The sequence below is a fragment of the Zonotrichia leucophrys genome, chromosome 4A (genome assembly GCF_028769735.1).
Source record: "Zonotrichia leucophrys gambelii isolate GWCS_2022_RI chromosome 4A, RI_Zleu_2.0, whole genome shotgun sequence".
NCBI classification, from domain to species: Eukaryota; Metazoa; Chordata; class Aves; order Passeriformes; family Passerellidae; genus Zonotrichia; species Zonotrichia leucophrys.
Window position 1 is genome coordinate 19,070,157 of NC_088174.1, and position 17,463 is coordinate 19,087,619.

The 17,463-nt window shown below is 49.6% G+C and overlaps 1 protein-coding gene across 3 annotated transcripts in view; it reads left to right on the plus strand.

The window, feature by feature from the left end:
* FGF13 (fibroblast growth factor 13) overlaps nt 1–17,463 on the plus strand; it is a 182,788-nt gene that overhangs the window by 44,869 nt on the left and 120,456 nt on the right. The window lies entirely within an intron of this gene.

The following is a 17,463-nucleotide window of genomic DNA, read 5'->3' on the forward strand; positions in this document are numbered from 1 at the left end:
GCTGTGCCCTGCCCGGGCCTGGCACGGAGGGTGAGCTGTGCCCTGTTCCCTGGCACGGGGGGTGAGCTGTGCCCTGTTCCCTGGCACGGGCTGGGGGGGCACAGGGTGAGCTTGGGGTGTCCCTGTCCCCCGGAGGCACACACCAGGCGTGGGTGTGAGGCTGGGGAGCTCAGCAGGGCAGGGACGGAGGGCAGCGGAGGCAGGCTGAGCTCAGGAGAGAGGCCGGCCTTGCCTCTTGGCTGGCTGCTGCTGCTGGAAATGTGCACACCGATCACACTTGAGTGCTTTTCCGGAGATTTGCTGTTTTGTAAGCGCTTGGAGGATGGCTCAGCAAGCTCTGAGGAAATGAGCTGGGGCCCTGGGAGGCGCAGGCTGGCAGAGCTGCCTGTGTGTGTCACACACGGGCACTCAGTGCCCGGGCAGGGTGAGATGCTGGAGAGCCTCCTGCACGGAGCAGAGGTACAGAAAACACCCCAAACACCCCAAACACCCCACCCCTCGTGCCTCAGCACACTGAGAGAACCTCTGAGGGCTGTGCCAGAGCAGGAGCTTGGTTTAAATTGAATTTTTCCTCCCTGTTGCACTGTGCATGGAGCCTGCATTGTGTAAGCTCTCAGCCAAGGAAGGATTTGGCATCATGTGGGCAAGTGCCTTTTGTTCAAAGGATTGCAGTTTGCATACTCAACGAAAAGAATCTTCCTTTTATTTGGACAGGATCAGTGAAAACTTCTTGAATTGCCTTTTAAAAATCACTTTTTAAAAGGAACTTGTCAAGCTACCAAGAAAAAAAACCAGCAGGTAGAGCATGCAACAAAATACAAAGAAGTAAAAAATAACTTCAAAAGCTGCATGTGAAAATTTCAGTCTTTGAGCATCTTTTTCATTATTTATGTGACAGGAAGTCTTCCATTTTTTTCTTTTTTTGTTCATCTCCCCTCTCTCCTCTTCTCTCCACTGGATCTGTGGGGAAAAAAGACAAAAATTTGGTTCTGAGGAGTAAATTTTTAATTACGTTCCTTTTTGAACTCTGCATAACAGATCGCAAAATAAAACTAAGAAAAAATAGAGGAGGGAGGTCCCACCTCTCGTGGCTGAGAGATGGATGGAACTTCCTGTCTCTGGTAATATGTAAGAGATGAAAGGTGTTCAGACACTTGTGTAGCAGTGTTTGAGACAGTGCTGGGCAGCAGTCAGGCTGGCAGTGAGTGAGGCAGGGTTTGGGTCCCTCATTCAGAGCCTTTTCCCTCATGCTCTGGGGACTCAGTGAGCCTTGTTCACACAGGTCTGCAGCACCTGCTTCCCTTTCCCTGGGATTTGGGGTGGCCCTGAGCCTCCCTTTCACCCACGGACAGCCTGGGGACACCACCATGAAAAGGATGAAATTCCTTTCATAGAAAACAAAGGTTCTAAGGTTATTTTAAAATTTATAATGTCTAAGTTAGCTATTTTTATTTAAAAACCAAGAAAATATTTGACAAGATGTGCAGTGTGTGGATACTTACAATTTCTCTTTCATTTCTAGAAGTTGTCTTGTGGCCATGCCTGCTGCCCTGATTCCTGAAGGACTTGTTACTTTTGAGTAACTGGCATGTGGCATAGCTTGGAGCAACCCTAGAACAGGTGTAAAAGAAACACGTTTGTTTCCTTGCCCTGTTTGTATCAGATCAAGAAGCTTGAGGACTGTTGGAATTTCTATTTAGCTCTTGCAGTGAAACACTGAGGTTTCCTGCTGCCAGGTGTCAGTGTGTGTGTGTTTGCTGCTAGGAGGATCTGTGGCTGCTGAGCACGCTGCTGAACGGGGTCTGGTCACTCACTGCTGGGTCTGCCGTGCACAGAGGGAATTGTCCCCACGTGTGGGTTTAGTTTTGTCTTTCAGGCATTCTTTCAAAGTCATTATCCCTTTTTCTTACTCTTACCTGTCTTTCACCCTCTGTTGTGATGCATTCCCCACTGAGGGCAGTGGCAGTGTTACTGCACCCCAGCAGTGCCTGGAGTGAGTCACAGCCTGACTGCTGCTGATGCAAACTGCTGGCAAGCAAAGCCCCACTTTTGGGTTGGAAGCTACAGATTCTGTCAGTGCTGAGTCTGTCTCTCAGTCAGGTGTACCAACTACTTCCCAAAATACTCAAATGGTGATAAGCTCTGGAGATATGGGTTAACTTTCCCTTCTCCTTGTTTTGGTTCCAAAGGGTATCATTGCTTGTCGTGTCCTACTTGCCAGGCATCAAATGGTTCAAAAGATGATTTTAATTCATTTCAGTTTTGCTGCTGCACTTCTGACATTTCCTGAGTAATACAGTATGTGACAGGGCTTGAAGTGAAACTTTATTCTATAAATATCCTCCCAGTTTTAGTAAAAGGGCAGGCTCCACAGGCAATTGCACTGAAAGGGCTTTGCCTTGTCCCCCACCCTTCTGTCAACCCAACACAGCGCTGAACCCTCCTTGCTTTGCAGTGTGGATTTCATGGCAGCTTCAGGTGCTGGAAATAAATGGTGTGGAGAGCTTCCCTTCACTGAGGGCTGTTTCTTGTGCTTGTGCTGCTCCACACAGCCTTGCCCAGCTGCAGGCAGAGGGGAGCAGCCTGGCAGCGTTCTCTCCTCCCTGAGTTCTTGCCTGGGCAGTGCCAGTGGTTCCGTGGTGCCCTCTGTGCTCCCTGCAGCCTGCTTTCCTTCCTGCACCTGCAGTGTGCTGCTCTCACTGCTCAGCACATCCCTGTGCAGCCCCTGCCTCTCTGGGCCATTTATTGCTGCTTGCCAGCAGCTGCAGTCCTGCTGGACCGTGGAATGATTCCTCCTTTCTTACCGTCACAGTCTGCTCTGTGTCAGGTCTTTGGGACCATTTCATGCTCTAGATCAAGGAATTTCTAATACTGTGTTTCTGTCTGGAATTTTACTGGGGAAGAAATCTCAGATTCTCACAGATGGCATTTAGCAGAACTGCCCTTGCCTGGGGCATGGGCAGGTTGTGCATGAGGAGTGGGTCAGCATGGATGGGAGCTCTGTCAGGTCACTTCTCCTTCCTGCTGGCGTTGCCTCTCGTGCAGGGGTGCTGCAGCACTGCAGCCACCTGCATTTCCTGCAGGGCCAGTGTGCAGAGGATGCTGTGGGGACTGAGCAGGCATTTGTGTCAGCCAGCAACAAGTGCAGCACAGCCTTTTCCACATCATGCCCTGGGCAGAGAAGCCATTTGGAAAAATTGTGTGTAAGGAATAACACATTACTCCTTTCCTCAGTCTAGTTAGTCCATGAAAAATCAATATGACTGATGATAGCCTTAAATGTGAAAGAATCTCAGCAGAAAGGAAAAGACTTCCTTTAAACATAATAAAACAGAACCCCCTGAGGTTATTTCAAACAACCAGGCAGCTAAAGGCAGGGCAAAGATGCAGAAAAATCCAGAGCACAGAGCTCTTCCCTGGCCTACAGGACAATGGGTTTCACTTGCTCCTTATTTAATCTGGCACTGCGGGCTGTCCCCAGTGTGAGCTGTCCCCCGTGCTGCCTGGGCTGCCCCTGTGCAGGCTGGCAGGGTTTGCAGGTGCCACTGGCTGCCCAATGAATGCCCAGAGCCCGGTGACACTGCAGGCTGTGCCCTGTGCAGGCTGGCAGGGTTTGCAGGTGCCACTGGCTGCCCACTGGATGCCCAATGAATGCCCAGAGCCCGGTGACACTGCAGGCTGTGCCCTGTGCAGGCTGGCAGGGTTTGCAGGTGCCACTGGCTGCCCACTGAATGCCCAATGAATGCCCAGAGCCCGGTGACACTGCAGGCTGTGCCCTGTGCAGGCTGGCAGGGTTTGCAGGTGCCACTGGATGCCCAGAGCTTGGTGACACTGCAGGCTGTGCCCAGTGCAGGCTGGCAGGGTTTGCAGGTGCCACTGGATGCCCAGAGCTTGGTGACACTGCAGGCTGTGCCCAGTGCAGGCTGGCAGGGTTTGCAGGTGCCACTGGCTGCCCCAATGAATGCCCAGAGCCCGGTGACACTGCAGGCTGTGCCCTGTGCAGGCTGGCAGGGTTTGCAGGTGCCACTGCAGGTGAGGATGCTCCCCTGCCATGGGCTGAACACTTGTGTCAGGCTGCTCCTGCCAGGGGCCACCACAGCCCACGCTGCTGTCACATCTCTGGGCTTGGCACGCTGCACTCTTTGGGAAGAGATGGCAGCCTGACAGTGTCTCTCAGAAGCAATCAGAAGTATTTTAATTATATTTACTATTAGTCCTGCATAGACACAAATGCCAGCATGATTTATATCATTTAGCAGTATGTTCCTCTCTGCTGAATTATGTGTAATTGTGTAGACATGGTCACTTTAAATATTTGATGGGCTTGTGTAATGTAAGACAGAGTGCAGCCTGTAGGGCCAGCAAGAAATCTGGCCGTATAACTTTTATTTAATTTTATTTCAGTCGTTCAGTAAATCATTTCAGCTGCATTTGAACATCAGAATGAGCTCATGGTTAGAGGGTAGCCTGCTGCTGTAGTTCCTGCGTGGACCAGTCAGATGCTTGGAGATGAGCTGTGCCCGTGTTGGGGCTGGCAGCTGATGGAGAATATCTGAGCTGTTTGCTGCCTCGGGGGCAGTGTGTGGGACGGGTCTGAGCTGGGGAGGAGCTTTGTGACAAGGCAGGGTTGTGTGCTCTGGAAAGGAGAGGTGGGTTCATGAAGCAGGAGGGTTCCTTTGGCCACCTGTGTCATTTGCTGCTCTCTTACCTGCAGACAGGATTTTGTTCCTCTTCCTGTCCCTGCTTATGAGAAAACAGCTGGGGACAAAGCTGCACCTCTGCCCTGGGCGGTGCATGCAGCTGGGCCTGGTGGCTGTGACTGAAACTGGCAAAGGCTCAGTGTGAAATCCTTCTGTGAGTGCTGGCCCCTGTGTTTGAGCTCAGTGTGAGAAGGGAATCATCCTTCTGTGAGTGGTGGGCACTGTTTTAAGTCACCTCCTTGCAGTCAGCAGTTCTCAGTGGCTGTGGGGCCTGATTCAGTGAGATGCTGAATTCTTCTGCAGTGCAAAATGCACGGAGGATGCTCAGCAGCTTTGCAGGCTCTGATCTCTGACTGACACCATGCATGGCCCATAGCTCACCTGATTTTCATGGTCATTTGCCCTGTAAAAAAGTCTGCCATCTCTATCAAGAGGCAATCTTTGTGTTTATTTGCAGGATGTTAAGTCAGATGTCATCCTTGTCAGGTGTTGCCACTGCTCATGTCAGAGGTGGTTTGAGTATGACTCAGTGCAGTGAGATATTTAATACCAGCCTGTCTGAAGTGCAGTGACCACAACAGCTGCTCATTTTTGCCTGGGACAACACAAAATCTCTCACTAGCATGCTTTTCGTTTGGAATTGTCTGGCTGAGGATTTCTGATCTCTTCTGGTTTTATCTGCATGGAAGTTTTTAGTTGCTCAGGTAGATTGCTGGGATTGTAAAGCACCGTGTAAATAAAACAGCTGTCCACCCAAAGAGCCTCTGCAGGGAGCGTGTAAATAGATTATAGTAAGGGTTTTTAGGAAGCTCAGCTGTATCTCAGCTTAAGCTCTATTTTTTTCCTTTTTTATCCTCCTTTCAGGGCCATGTGTAGCATAGGAGCCTTTGAGGCTGATGCAGAACTAGACTGTGTCACCTCGTGTCTGCTCTGTTGACAGAACCATGTTATTGTGGGTGACCACAATGGAGCTGAGTACATCCAGGGCTTTGCATCTTGCTTTGACAAAGCAAGAGAAGATCAAACCCTCCACACTATCAAAGGAAATACTTCCTAGTCTACTTGAGTTGAAAAATCTGTACTCACAGGCTTTTTGGTTATTTGTGAAGCCTTTTCTAGAGGGATAAAACAGATCATAATTTGATACAATTGCAGCCTAATACTCTTTGCTTTACTTGGAGTGAATGTCCAGATTTTGTTATCAGTAGCTTTGATTTCTCTGGAATCATCAAGGCTGGCTCTGCAGAATGAGCTGTAATAGCTGAGAGCTGCAATGAGAGGAGGGCACAGGGCTGCAGAAAGCTCCTGCAGCTCAGGCTCCTGCTCTGGCCCAGCCCCTGTGACCCCAAACCCTTCACCCCGCAGAGAGCATCCCTCTGGGGCTGCTGTCCTTCCCCTTCAGCAGAGCCCTCAGCACTGCTCCTGGGGCTGGGGCTCTGTCCTGGCAGGGCGGGCTGTGCCATCTCTGTCCTGGCTGTGCCATCTCAGTCCTGGCTGTGCCATCTCTGTCCTGGCTGTGCCATCTCCGTCCTGGCAGTAAAGGTTGTGCCATATCTGTCCTGGCAGTGCCATCTCTGTCCTGGCAGGGCGGGCTCTGCCATCTCCATCCTGGCTGTGCCATCTCAGCCCTGGCAGGGCAGGCTGTGCCATCTCTGTCCTGGCTGTGCCATCTCCGTCCTGGCAGGGCGGGCTGTGCCATCTCTGTCCTGGCTGTGCCATCTCCGTCCTGGCAGGGCAGGCTGTGCCATCTCTGTCCTGGCTGTGCCATCTCCCTCCTGGCAGGGCAGGCTGTGCCATCTCTGTCCTGGCTGTGCCATCTCCGTCCTGGCAGGGCAGGCTGTGCCATCTCCGTCCTGGCTGTGCCATCTCTGTCCTGGCAGTAAAGGTTGTGCCATCTCTGTCCTGGCAGGGCAGGCTGTGCCATCTCTGTCCTGGCAGGGCAGGCTGTGCCATCTCTGTCCTGGCTGTGCCATCTCCGTCCTGGCAGGGCAGGCAGTGCCATCTCCACCCTGGCAGTGCCATCTCCGCCCTGGCAGTGCCATCTCTGTCCTGTCCCTTGCTGGCAGCCATCTCGTGTCTCAGCCCAGCCTGGGGTTTCCCTGTGCCCTCCCCTGCTCCCAGCCCATGTCTGCAGACACTCTTACACCATTTCCCCTCTGCCCCTTGCCCTGCTGCTCGTGCCAGGCTGCGCTGCTGCTCAGTGCTGGTGAGGCCATGTACAAATGCTTCACACTGCTTTCTTTTCCAGGAAATTCAATTTCCCTCCTCCTCACACGAGCTGCCAAATGATCCCAGCTGCTGGGAAGACTTAAAATCCAAAAGCCCTTTTGATAAGTTGCATGGGTGAAGGCCCTTTGGATTAGAGCCAAACAAATGGTGTGTTTTGGCTTGCTGACTGTAGAGAAATACTGGGGACAAAGATGGCAGATAGGGGAACTGCACAAATAGAGGTTTTTGGGCGGCTTTCAACTAAGGAACCGTACCTTTAAGAAGTTATGAAGGGTTGAACAAAATATTTTGCACGGCTAATTTTTTTATTTTGGGTCTGACCTTTAAACAAATCTCATAAACCTCAGAATTGTTGCCATTTGAAATCAAAAGACAAAATATCAAATTCTAATTTTGAATGTCTTTTCTTAATTTTAATCGATACTTTTCCTTGAAAAAGTTGGTCTGAAAAATATCACCTACTGCTTCTGATGCCAGACAGCATATTTTATGAGACATTTGTGTTTTGACAAAGCAAGCTCTGTCATACAATTTGGTTGCGCATATTTTTATACCAACATTTAAATGTTGGGCTTGAACTGCTCAGCTGTAAGAAAATACATTTATAATCTCCTTACAGTCATAGATTCTTGCATGCTGAAAGAATTGGTTAGAATAATTTGTAACTCTTCCGGATAATTTTAAATAATACATGGTTTGGAAGAAAAAAGGAATGGCAAACAGAAGCTCAGAAAGCAGCTTTTCATCTGATCATGTGAAAGGCAAGAGCAGAGCTCCAGCAGAGCTTGCCAGTGACTGAATGCTGCTGATGGAAGGATCCCACACTTGGATTTGAACCCGTTGGCCAAACGTGCTGGATAGGTGGCCAAAAGAACGAATTCTCCTTTTAGACAAAACACCTGTCCCTGCTGCCTCCAGTCCTGTGCTGCCGATTCCTCTTGGCAGCAAAAGGGATAGAACAAGTGTGCTCTATTTTAAAAAGTACTTTTGTCACTGCAGTAGTCTATTCTTACCTTCCAGATGCACCTCCTGAAGTCCTGTTCCTGACAGTCTGTGCTGCAGCCTGTGTGTGCATGCCCTGGCTGCAGTGCTCCCAGCTGGGACCCAGCTCTGCCTGGGCCAGAGGCTTTGGGCAGCAGGAGCAGGGGGTTTGGTGGGCTCTGTGTGTGCCCTGGGCAGCAGGAGCAGGGGGTTTGGTGGGAGCTGTGTGTGCCCTGGGCAGCAGGAGCAGAGCAGGGTTTGGTGTGTCTGGCTGGGCTCTGTGTGTGCCCTGGGCAGGGCAGGCAGAGCCTGGGGCTGCTGGGCAGGGCAGCCCTGGCACCAGCTGGGGGTGAATGGGAATGAATCTCTGTGGCACTCCAGGTGCTGCCTGAGGTCTGCACAGACCGCGGGCTCCTGAGTGCTCTGTGCTGAGACCTCTCCTGTCTGAAACACGTGCAGAAAGTTGGGTGCAGTTATCTGTGGGTGAGTTCTTTGAGCTGTGCTGCCTGTGGTACAGCAGGGGCTGGCAGGTTTTGGAGTTGTTTGATCTGGACTCTTTCCATAACCATGTTTCACTAGAAATAGCCATTGTCTCAGAAGAAAGCCGTCAACGGGTTTGTTTTAATTCCTTTGTGTGAACAAATGTTTGTGACAATCACTCACCTCCAAGATGCACAGAACATACATATGAATGCAGCCAGAGCAAGTGAAGTAATTTATTGGAGCAGATATTCTTAGGAAGATGAGCTGATGATTTGCATGGGGCTGAAATGTTTTTCATCTCGGAGGGTGACCAAAGAAGTCGAGACCCCAGCTGGAGCCGAGCAGGAAGGACAGAAGGTAGAAGAGCTTTCTTGCTTTGTCCTTTCTTTTCCCAGCCTCAAGTCAAGATCTTAAATTCCCTCCTTTGCATGTGTGTGCCAGGAGGAATGTAATTACTGAAGTGATAAGAACATTGATTAATGCTGCCCAGGCTGTTGATAACACCTATTTAAAAGGTGAAGGTTTTCCAGTGTGCACACTCCTGTGGTATTATATTGGAATGTGTAGTCAAGAATTCAGCATTTTCCTCATGACTCCTGGTGTGTTGAGTCATCACACGAGCTTCTGTTTGCTCTTTATTATTCATTTATTTCATTACGGTATTTGAAATGACTTGGAAGAAAGGGTATCAAAAGCCTCTAGCTCTTTGATTCAGTATGTTCTCTTTTCCCTAAAAAAATATTTCTATTTACTAAGCAGCGAGCATCCGCACAGTGCCAGAGCTGAGCTGGAAATAGAACAGTGACTTCACCAGCAGTTTTATAATGGAAAAACTGCAGTTAGCATAGATTTTGCAATGCATGTAGAGCAGTGTGAACAGCTTTGCAATGACTGAAACTTCATAATTATATCAACATGAGGAACGAGCCAGTATTTAGATGCGGAGTCAGTTCTTTGTTGCTTTCTTCCTGGAAGTCCCAGGGCCATAAGAATTTAACAGTCTGTGAATAAATAACTGCTGTTTAGCTCATCAGAGATGGTGTTGCAATTCTTACTGACTCTGAATTTGCTTAAAGCTTCTAGATTTAATAGGAAAACTGCAGTTGCAACTGCATAATTGTCTGGATAACTATTATTGCTTGTAATAACATTACTCACAGTTTAATACTCGTGGTAATATAGAGTATACTTGATTCTGGGGCAGAGCAGTGACATATAAAAGCATCCTCTTCAGTTAAATTCTAGGAGACAGAAAATTTTTAGAATGTTGGAGGGAGCTATTACATAAGGACAAATATTTACCTAATGTAATCAAACTCCTCTTTAAATCAGAACAATAGTGGGAGTGCAGTTACTATGGTTCTGTATAATTTTGTGCTATATTTGACAGAGTTTGGCAGGACTAAAGCCACAGCTGATCATCTGATTTTGAAAGGGAAGAGAAGAATATGTTAGGTTTGCATTCCCAATCTGTCCTCAGGATGATGGCACATGCTCTCTCGCTAGCCCTGAGCAAGGAGGCACAATCCCAGTAAACAGTTACCGAAATCACCTTTAGCACTGCAGGGCTGTGATGGTGAGGGGGATTTGGTTTGCTGCTGTTTAGCCTGAGTGAAGCCAGCTTCTGGCCTGCAGTTCAATTCCTGGTGCTGGTCATTAACCCCTGCTAATGATGTGCTGTGAGGGTGCCATCTGCCCATCCAGAGCTACTGGATGTCCCTGTGTGCTGAGCGGGAGCTCACTGGCACATCCAGAGCTGCCCCTGTGTGCTGAGCAGGAATCACTGCCCATCCAGAGTTACCCCTGTGTGCTGAGTAGGAGCTCACTGCCCATCCAGAGGTGCCCCTGTGTGCTGAGCAGTCACTGCCACATCCAGAGCTACTGGATGCCCCTGCATGCTGAGCAGGAGCTCACTGGCACATCCAGAGCTGCCCCTGTGTGCTGAGCAGTCACTGCCCATCCAGAGTTACCCCTGTGTGCTGAGCAGGAATCACTGCCACATCCAGAGGTGCTGGATGCCCCTGTGTGCTGAGCAGGAATCACTGGCACATGCTGGGGCAGGTCTGTGTGTGGGTCACGTTTGTGCCTTGTTTGAAGCTGGGATATGGCAGGAAAGGCCACATCTCATCCCTGCTCTCAGGCCAGAGAGGTTTTTGGGTTCTCAGTGTGTGACAAGTGAAACAGAGTGACCAGGCAGGGTTGAGAGAGAGTGAAATGCACATCAGTGTGCAGAGCAGGCTTTGCTAGAAATAAGAGGAACATTTGTATCATCAGTTTGGGAGGACCTTAATTCAGAATGGCATTGGATTCTTCTTTAGCTATTTTTAAAGATGAAGTTTACCTTCCTGAAGGTCCTCTGGAAGATCAGGTTTTAAGCAAGGCTCACCTTAGAGCTGTGGGAAGGGAGATGAGGCCCAGGAGCTGGATCTGCCTCACAGGGCACAAAGCAGGAGGTTCTCAAGGTCATGCTCAGGAGAAAAGCCTTTCCCTTATTCTGGTCCCACAGAAAAAGCCCCGATGACAGTCACTTGTTTGGGTCCTTATGACCTCTGCTAAGCAAAAATTCACTTTAAGTTACTGAATTAACTTAATTAAGTTACTGGAATGGTTGGGTCTGGTTCAGCATTTATAATTTTTCATAAGATTTCGAGGTTTCTGAATGTTGTCCAAAACTCACTCTTTGTAGAGGCTGGATCTACAAAAAAAAAAAAAACAAAACAACAAACCCTGAGGCAGGATCTTGTTTGTAAACATAAACTTTCCCCTGGACTCCCTCCAGGACTGTTCTCTGTGATCCTTCCTCTCTGTGGAAATTAGGCTCAAAAAGCAGCAGTGCCTTGATATGAATTGTTCTCAGTTAAAGTTTGGGAAGCAGTCTGCTCAAGCTGCTAAAAGGAATCAGTGAAATAACTTCATTCAGCTTCCTAATGCCTTTCCCACTGATCTTTCCTAAATGCCGGCTTTTTCAGGAGCCTGTATTAGGGATTTTGGGTGAATTTCCCTTTAAAGATAACATTTGTCTTCATATCTAGAAGATATTATTGGCCCAGTCAGAGAGAACCTCTTCCAAAAATGGTACCTAAAATTATCCAGTGAGATCCAGCAAGAAGCAAGCTAAGCAAGCAGAAACATTTCATTTTATCTCTCCATAAAGAATCCGTTGGGAGATTTGTCTTGGAGGCCTTGTGCAATAACTTGTGCAGTGAGTGCTGGAGAGTGCTCCATTTCCCCTGGAAGGCAGATGGAATGGAAGCTGTGTCCCAGGGGCTGGGCAGTGTGGAAGGCAGGAACATGGAATAGGAGCTGTGTCCCAGGGGCTGGGCAGTGTGGGCAGCCCTGGAGAGACCCAGGCAGCTCCAGAGGGCCCATCCCAGCTCTGGCAGGGAGGTGCCCCCTGAAGGCCCTTCTCCAGGGGCATCTGCTCCTGTGCTGCCCGTCTGTGCTGCCCCTGCTCCTCAGGGAGAGCAGGAGGCCCCTGGTTCTTTAAAACTGCTTTTAAAACCACCCTCTTGGGTCTCTCTTTGCCTGGCTTTTGGTTTGGGTTGTATTTTTACAAGCAGTATTTTTGAAGCATGTTCCTGTCTTAAGACATGGTTGAAATTTGCCAAAAAAGACTGCATAGGAGAAATGAAATAGTAGAGGGATGGATAGCTGGACAGTGCAAGTGTCTAATCTCTTTGTCACAGGAAAGGAGGTTACAAAAGAAGGAGCTGGTACTTCTTCTGGAGCTGTGTACTGGCTCCTTGGACAGATGTCTGCATTCTTGGATTAGTCAGGATAAACCCCCAGATAATATACAGGGAAAGCAGTGAGTTGTGAAATGCAAAATTTTTCTGCAACAGGCCAATTAGTGTTTTGCTTCTGCATTATTTATAGAAGCTCAGTTGAACTTGATGGATAAATATTCCTTCTCCAGAGCCATGTTATGTATGTACACTACCTCTGCTGCATATTGTGAAGGTCACATTTAGAGTCTGCTCTCGAGTGAGCGCTGTGCTGTGTGTTCCCTGCTCTGCCCTCACATGTGTGTACTCATTGCATTGACTTGTTTCTCTGGCAGATCCATCCTTTGCCTTTCCGTGGATGAAATGGTGTTTAATGAGTTTTGTACCAATACCTTGCCTGCAGATAGCTGGGTTTAAAAATAGCCTGGCTCAGCTGTGCAAAGATGAGATACCTGGGATCATCCCTGTGGCACAGCTGGGACTGCTGTAAATGATGGGCAGTGCCAGTGCAGCCCAGCTGTGGGTCACAGAGTGCCCGGGATCCAGGTGGCACAGCTGTAAATGATGGGCAGTGCCAGTGCAGCCCAGCTGTGGGTCACAGAGTGCCCAGGATCCCTGTGGCACAGCTGTAAATGATGGGCAGTGCCAGTGCAGCCCAGCTGTGGATCACAGAGTGCCCAGGGTCCCTGTGGCACAGCTGTAAATGATGGGCAGTGCCAGTGCAGCCCAGCTGTGGATCACAGAGTGCCCGGGATCCCTGTGGCACAGCTGTAAATGATGGGCAGTGCCAGTGCAGCCCAGCTGTGGATCACAGAGTGCCCAGGATCCCTGTGGCACAGCTGTAAATGATGGGCAGTGCCAGTGCAGCCCAGCTGTGGATCACATCCTGTGGCACAGCTGTAAATGATGGGCAGTGCCAGTGCAGCCCAGCTGTGGATCACAGAGTGCCCAGGGTCCCTGTGGCACAGCTGGGATTGCTGTATGTGATGGGCAGTGCCAGTGCAGCCCAGCTGTGGGTCACAGAGTGCCCAGGGTCCCTGTGGCACAGCTGTAAATGATGGGCAGTGCCAGTGCAGCCCAGCTGTGGATCACATCCTGTGGCACAGCTGTAAATGATGGGCAGTGCCAGTGCAGCCCAGCTGTGGGTCACAGAGTGCCCGGGGGCTCTCAGTGCAGGAGGGCAGAGCAGATTGAGCCTTGGCAGCCCTGCCAGTGCCGGTTTGGGTGCAGCTCCCCTCTCCCCAGGGATGTGTGAGGAGCCCCTCGGTGCATCCCGGTGTCTGCTGCAGCCCAGCCCACCCTGCTGGGATCTCAGGGGGCTCAGGGCCCTCTCCAGCCTTTCATTCCCTGCTGCTCCCAGGGCTGGATGGCACCGAGGTCACCCCCGGAGCCTGGTGGCCCTTGTGGCTCTGAGCCACCCTCAGTGCCAGCTCCTCATGGCCCGGGGTGCCAGGGCTCATCTCCCCAGAGCTGTTATCTGGCAGGGACAGCAGCCTGCAGAACGGGCTTGATGGGTTTATTTCTGCTGCCTGTCCTCTCAGTCTGCAGGACTCGTGTTTCATGTGATTCTCCAGTTGTTAATGGACTTGAGAAGCAGTGAGTAATTGGGATGCAGGATGGGAGTGATTAGCGTTCTTCTTCAACAAAAGCTTGAGTGAAAATGTTACTTGAAGCTCATTTCCACAGTATTGTTGTGCAGAACAATGGAAAGGGCCTGTCAGCTTCTGATTTTGGGATGGGGAGCAGTTGTTTTTAGTTTGTCTTCCAGGAGGATAAATCCAGCCCAGGTGTCCAGGTTAGAGTCTAACCTTTAATCTAAGACATGATCACAAAAGCCTTGGAACATAAAGATGTATTTGGAGAGTTTCCTTCCCCAGAAGCCTTTCTGTTGTGTTTCGTTTTTGTATTGCAGATGCTCATTTGTGGGGAAATCTTACAACCCTGGCATCTGCTGCCAGACATGTTGGAAACTGCTGCTTTTTGTCAATGGTGTTTTTTTGCAAATTGCTCAAATTAATTTCTCTGCAATTCTAAATATCTCTTCCAAGGTGTTGTGGCTGCTCCAGCTGGATGGCAGGCTCGTGCTGCCAGCCTGAGACACCTGGGAGTGCTGCCTGCTGTCTTTGGGCAGGAGTCTGAGGTGTTTTCCCTCTGCATCTCCGTGTCAGTGTCCTCACTGTGGGCAGGAGACAGAGAGGGTGACTCTCACTGCATGGGAGGCCGGCAGGGCAGGCTCCAGATCACTGAAATCTCATCCAGGCTCAGCACTGGGACTGACTGGAGACTGATCTAGAACAGGATGCTTGTTAGGCGGGTCTGCTTTCATTTCAATACACATCCACTTATTTTGTGCTACTGTGGAAACTGTGGAAGAAGAAACTTGTCTTCAGAACTGCGTTGAGAGGGGATGAAACTCAGATTTTTGGGATGCTGTGTGTGAGTAGCCACCACAGACAATATCCAGAGACTAAAGCGGGGATTGGTGAGTTTTTCATTTAGCTAGTATGTTTGTTCTTAGTTTAAATTTGCCTTTTGTTTGTGATCACAAAATTTGATAGCAAGGAAGTTGATAGGAATTTCTCTAACTTCTTGGAAATCTGGAACCTGGAATGAAACACTCCTTGCCGCTGTGCTGGTGAGCTGCTGGAGATCCCCTGTGGGTGATGCAGCATTAACAGGACGTGCCAGGCAGACAAAGGGAGGAGATGGGAGCAGAATCTCAATCCGTGTGTATCTGCTGTTCCAGCAGGTTTTTAATCAATGCTTCTGGCCAGCCCCCAGCAGGCTGTTCCAGCCAGAGTGTCCGTGTGTGTGTCCGTGTGTGTGTCCGTGTGTCTGTCCGTGTGTCAGGCTCTCCTGGGCTGCTGCCCAGCCTGCAGCTGTGCTGCTCTGGGCACTGCCCTGGGCACTCACACAGGGCTCAGAGCTGGCACAGGGGCACATTTGGGCTCCTGAAGGTGCCCAGACAGGCTGGGCTGCCCCAAACCACAGAAGGGCTGTGCTGGGCCAGCTGCAGGGCTGCATTTCCTCCTGCCTTTCCCCTGCTGCATTTCTCTGTCACCGCCAGAGGTTAGTGAGGGCTCATTGAGCATTTTGGTTGTTGGCTGGCTTTTTGTGGAGTGTGGTCCTGTCCCAGCCTGGGCCCAGCTGGGTCGGTGCCGCAGCATCTGCTGCTCCTGGGCAGGGCGTGGGGGCTGCAGGAGAAGCAAACCCTGCCCTGAGATGCTCCAGAGCCATTTCCTCTCTCCTCCTGCCCAGGGACAGCAGAGGTGCTGTGGCTGTGGGTCAGCGAGCCCCTGGCTCTGCTCCTGTGCCTGCTGGGCTCCTTGGGAAAGCAAACTTGGATTTTCACCTTCCTGCCTTATTGGAGGGCAGATCTGGAGCTGCCATGGGCTCTGAGTTCCACGGATACTCTGTTCCTTAGTACTCTCTGGCTGCTGCAACCCCCTTTTGGCAGATTTAATTTGAGACTGGTATTTGTGAATTATATAATGATGCTGTAATGAGAGTTGAGGGCTCATGTGTTCCTTTGGTAGCATCACAGCACCAGGATTTCATGGAATGGAGAGAGAACTTGGCACCCAGATGAAAAATAATTATACTTGCAAATTTCATTAACTCCTGGAGAAAAGCTTTTGCCGGGAAGCTCTGCTCTCCTTCCTCCCACCCCGTTTGTGTCAGACCCTCCCAGCTGAGCAGCTCTGGGCAGGTCAGGGAAGTGTGAGGGGGGTTCAGATTTATTATGGGGTTTTTTCTCTAACTGTAGTGTGAGCAGTATGAAAAACTTCCTAAGTCACCAGCAGTCCTCTTACCTTGGCAGGTGATGGATGGATGCTGTGGTGGTTTATTCTGTCTCATGCTGTTGGTTTAGCATCAGCCCAAGCTGACAGTGACAGGCACAGCTGGGAGTGCAGCAGTGACACCACAGCTGGGAGTGCAGCAGTGATGGCACAGCTGGGAGTGCAGCAGTGACACCACAGCTGGGAATGCAGCAGTGATGGCACAGCTGGGAGTGCAGCTGTGACACCACAGCTGGGAATGCAGCAATCTCTGTCTGGGCTCCTGTGGGGTGTGTGCAGTGCCCTGGCACTCTGGGGCACCGTGGCAGTGCCTGAGGCCCTGGCAGTGCAGCTGGGCTGGCACTGAGAGGGACAGGCTGCTGCTGATGCCAGAGGGATGCACAGAAATAAATGTTATCCTTAGGTTTATTGTGAATATCAGCTGGTTTTTCTCTGGGAAATACTTTCCTCTGGGTTTTTTTTTTGTTAGACTGTTGGAGGAGTTGCACAGTAGCCTTCACACAAAAGTCAGAATTCAGTAATGAAGTAATAACCCTGTTTCACAGCAAAAAGAACTTTTTACCAACTGTAGCATGCTGAAGATAAAGACATTTTGAAGTATAAGCACCGTGAAGCCAGGCAAAGAAAACCATCCTGGGCAATTTTTATCTAGCATGTAACTGAAGAGATACAATTTAGATATCCTTGGCATAATAAAGTAAACCCCAAAGCATCTCAAGATCATATTATTATTGAGGAAGGAAAAGATACAGGAGATAGATAGTACCAAAGCTGAGTTCTGTTTTCCAGTGACAGGAATGAGTCTTACACTTTCTGTGAGAAGGGACCACACAAAGCATGCCAATACCTTTTGTGTAGAAGAGATTTAAAAAGCCTTCCTGGGTGTATAAATTATTTTAAAACCCAAATCTTCAACCTACTCAACTGCCTTTGCTTTTGAGCTTGAAAAGGTGTCAAAACTACTATGGCAACACACAAACATAATTCTTTTTCCGGAAGCAATTTTGGCCACTTCAGGATAAAAAGGTTAAATGGGAGAGGATGTTTGCCTTGTTACCCCCTGCCCAGTCTACCGCAGAGGGTGAGCTCAAGATATTTCCCTTAATTTATGTAATTGACATAATGGATGTCTTGGGTCACTGATGTCTTGTTATCTCTGGGTTCCATTTTCAGCCTGGTGCTTGTTCTGTGGTGCTGCTCCAGCTCTGAGTCCTGCCCAGGAGGAGCAGCCTGGAAAAGGAGTCAGTTCTGTAGCAACGTGAATTTCCCAGCTTTGCCTGTGAAATAGGGTAACTGAAAGGGAAGGGAATGGAGAACACCCCTGGTACAGCTGCCAGAACCTCAGATGCTTTACGTTTCTAACACTTCAAATATTTGGTGACTTACAGTGCTCTCCTCGAGCTCTCATTCTGTGGTGAATGGGCACAATTATCTTACTGAGTGCTTCGTTCTCTGCTGAAACGCTGCAATTTTTATCTTCATTCTCATTTATTAGTTCTTCCTCTCCTTCTACACCCAGAGTTCATTGTTCCTGAGGTGTTCTAT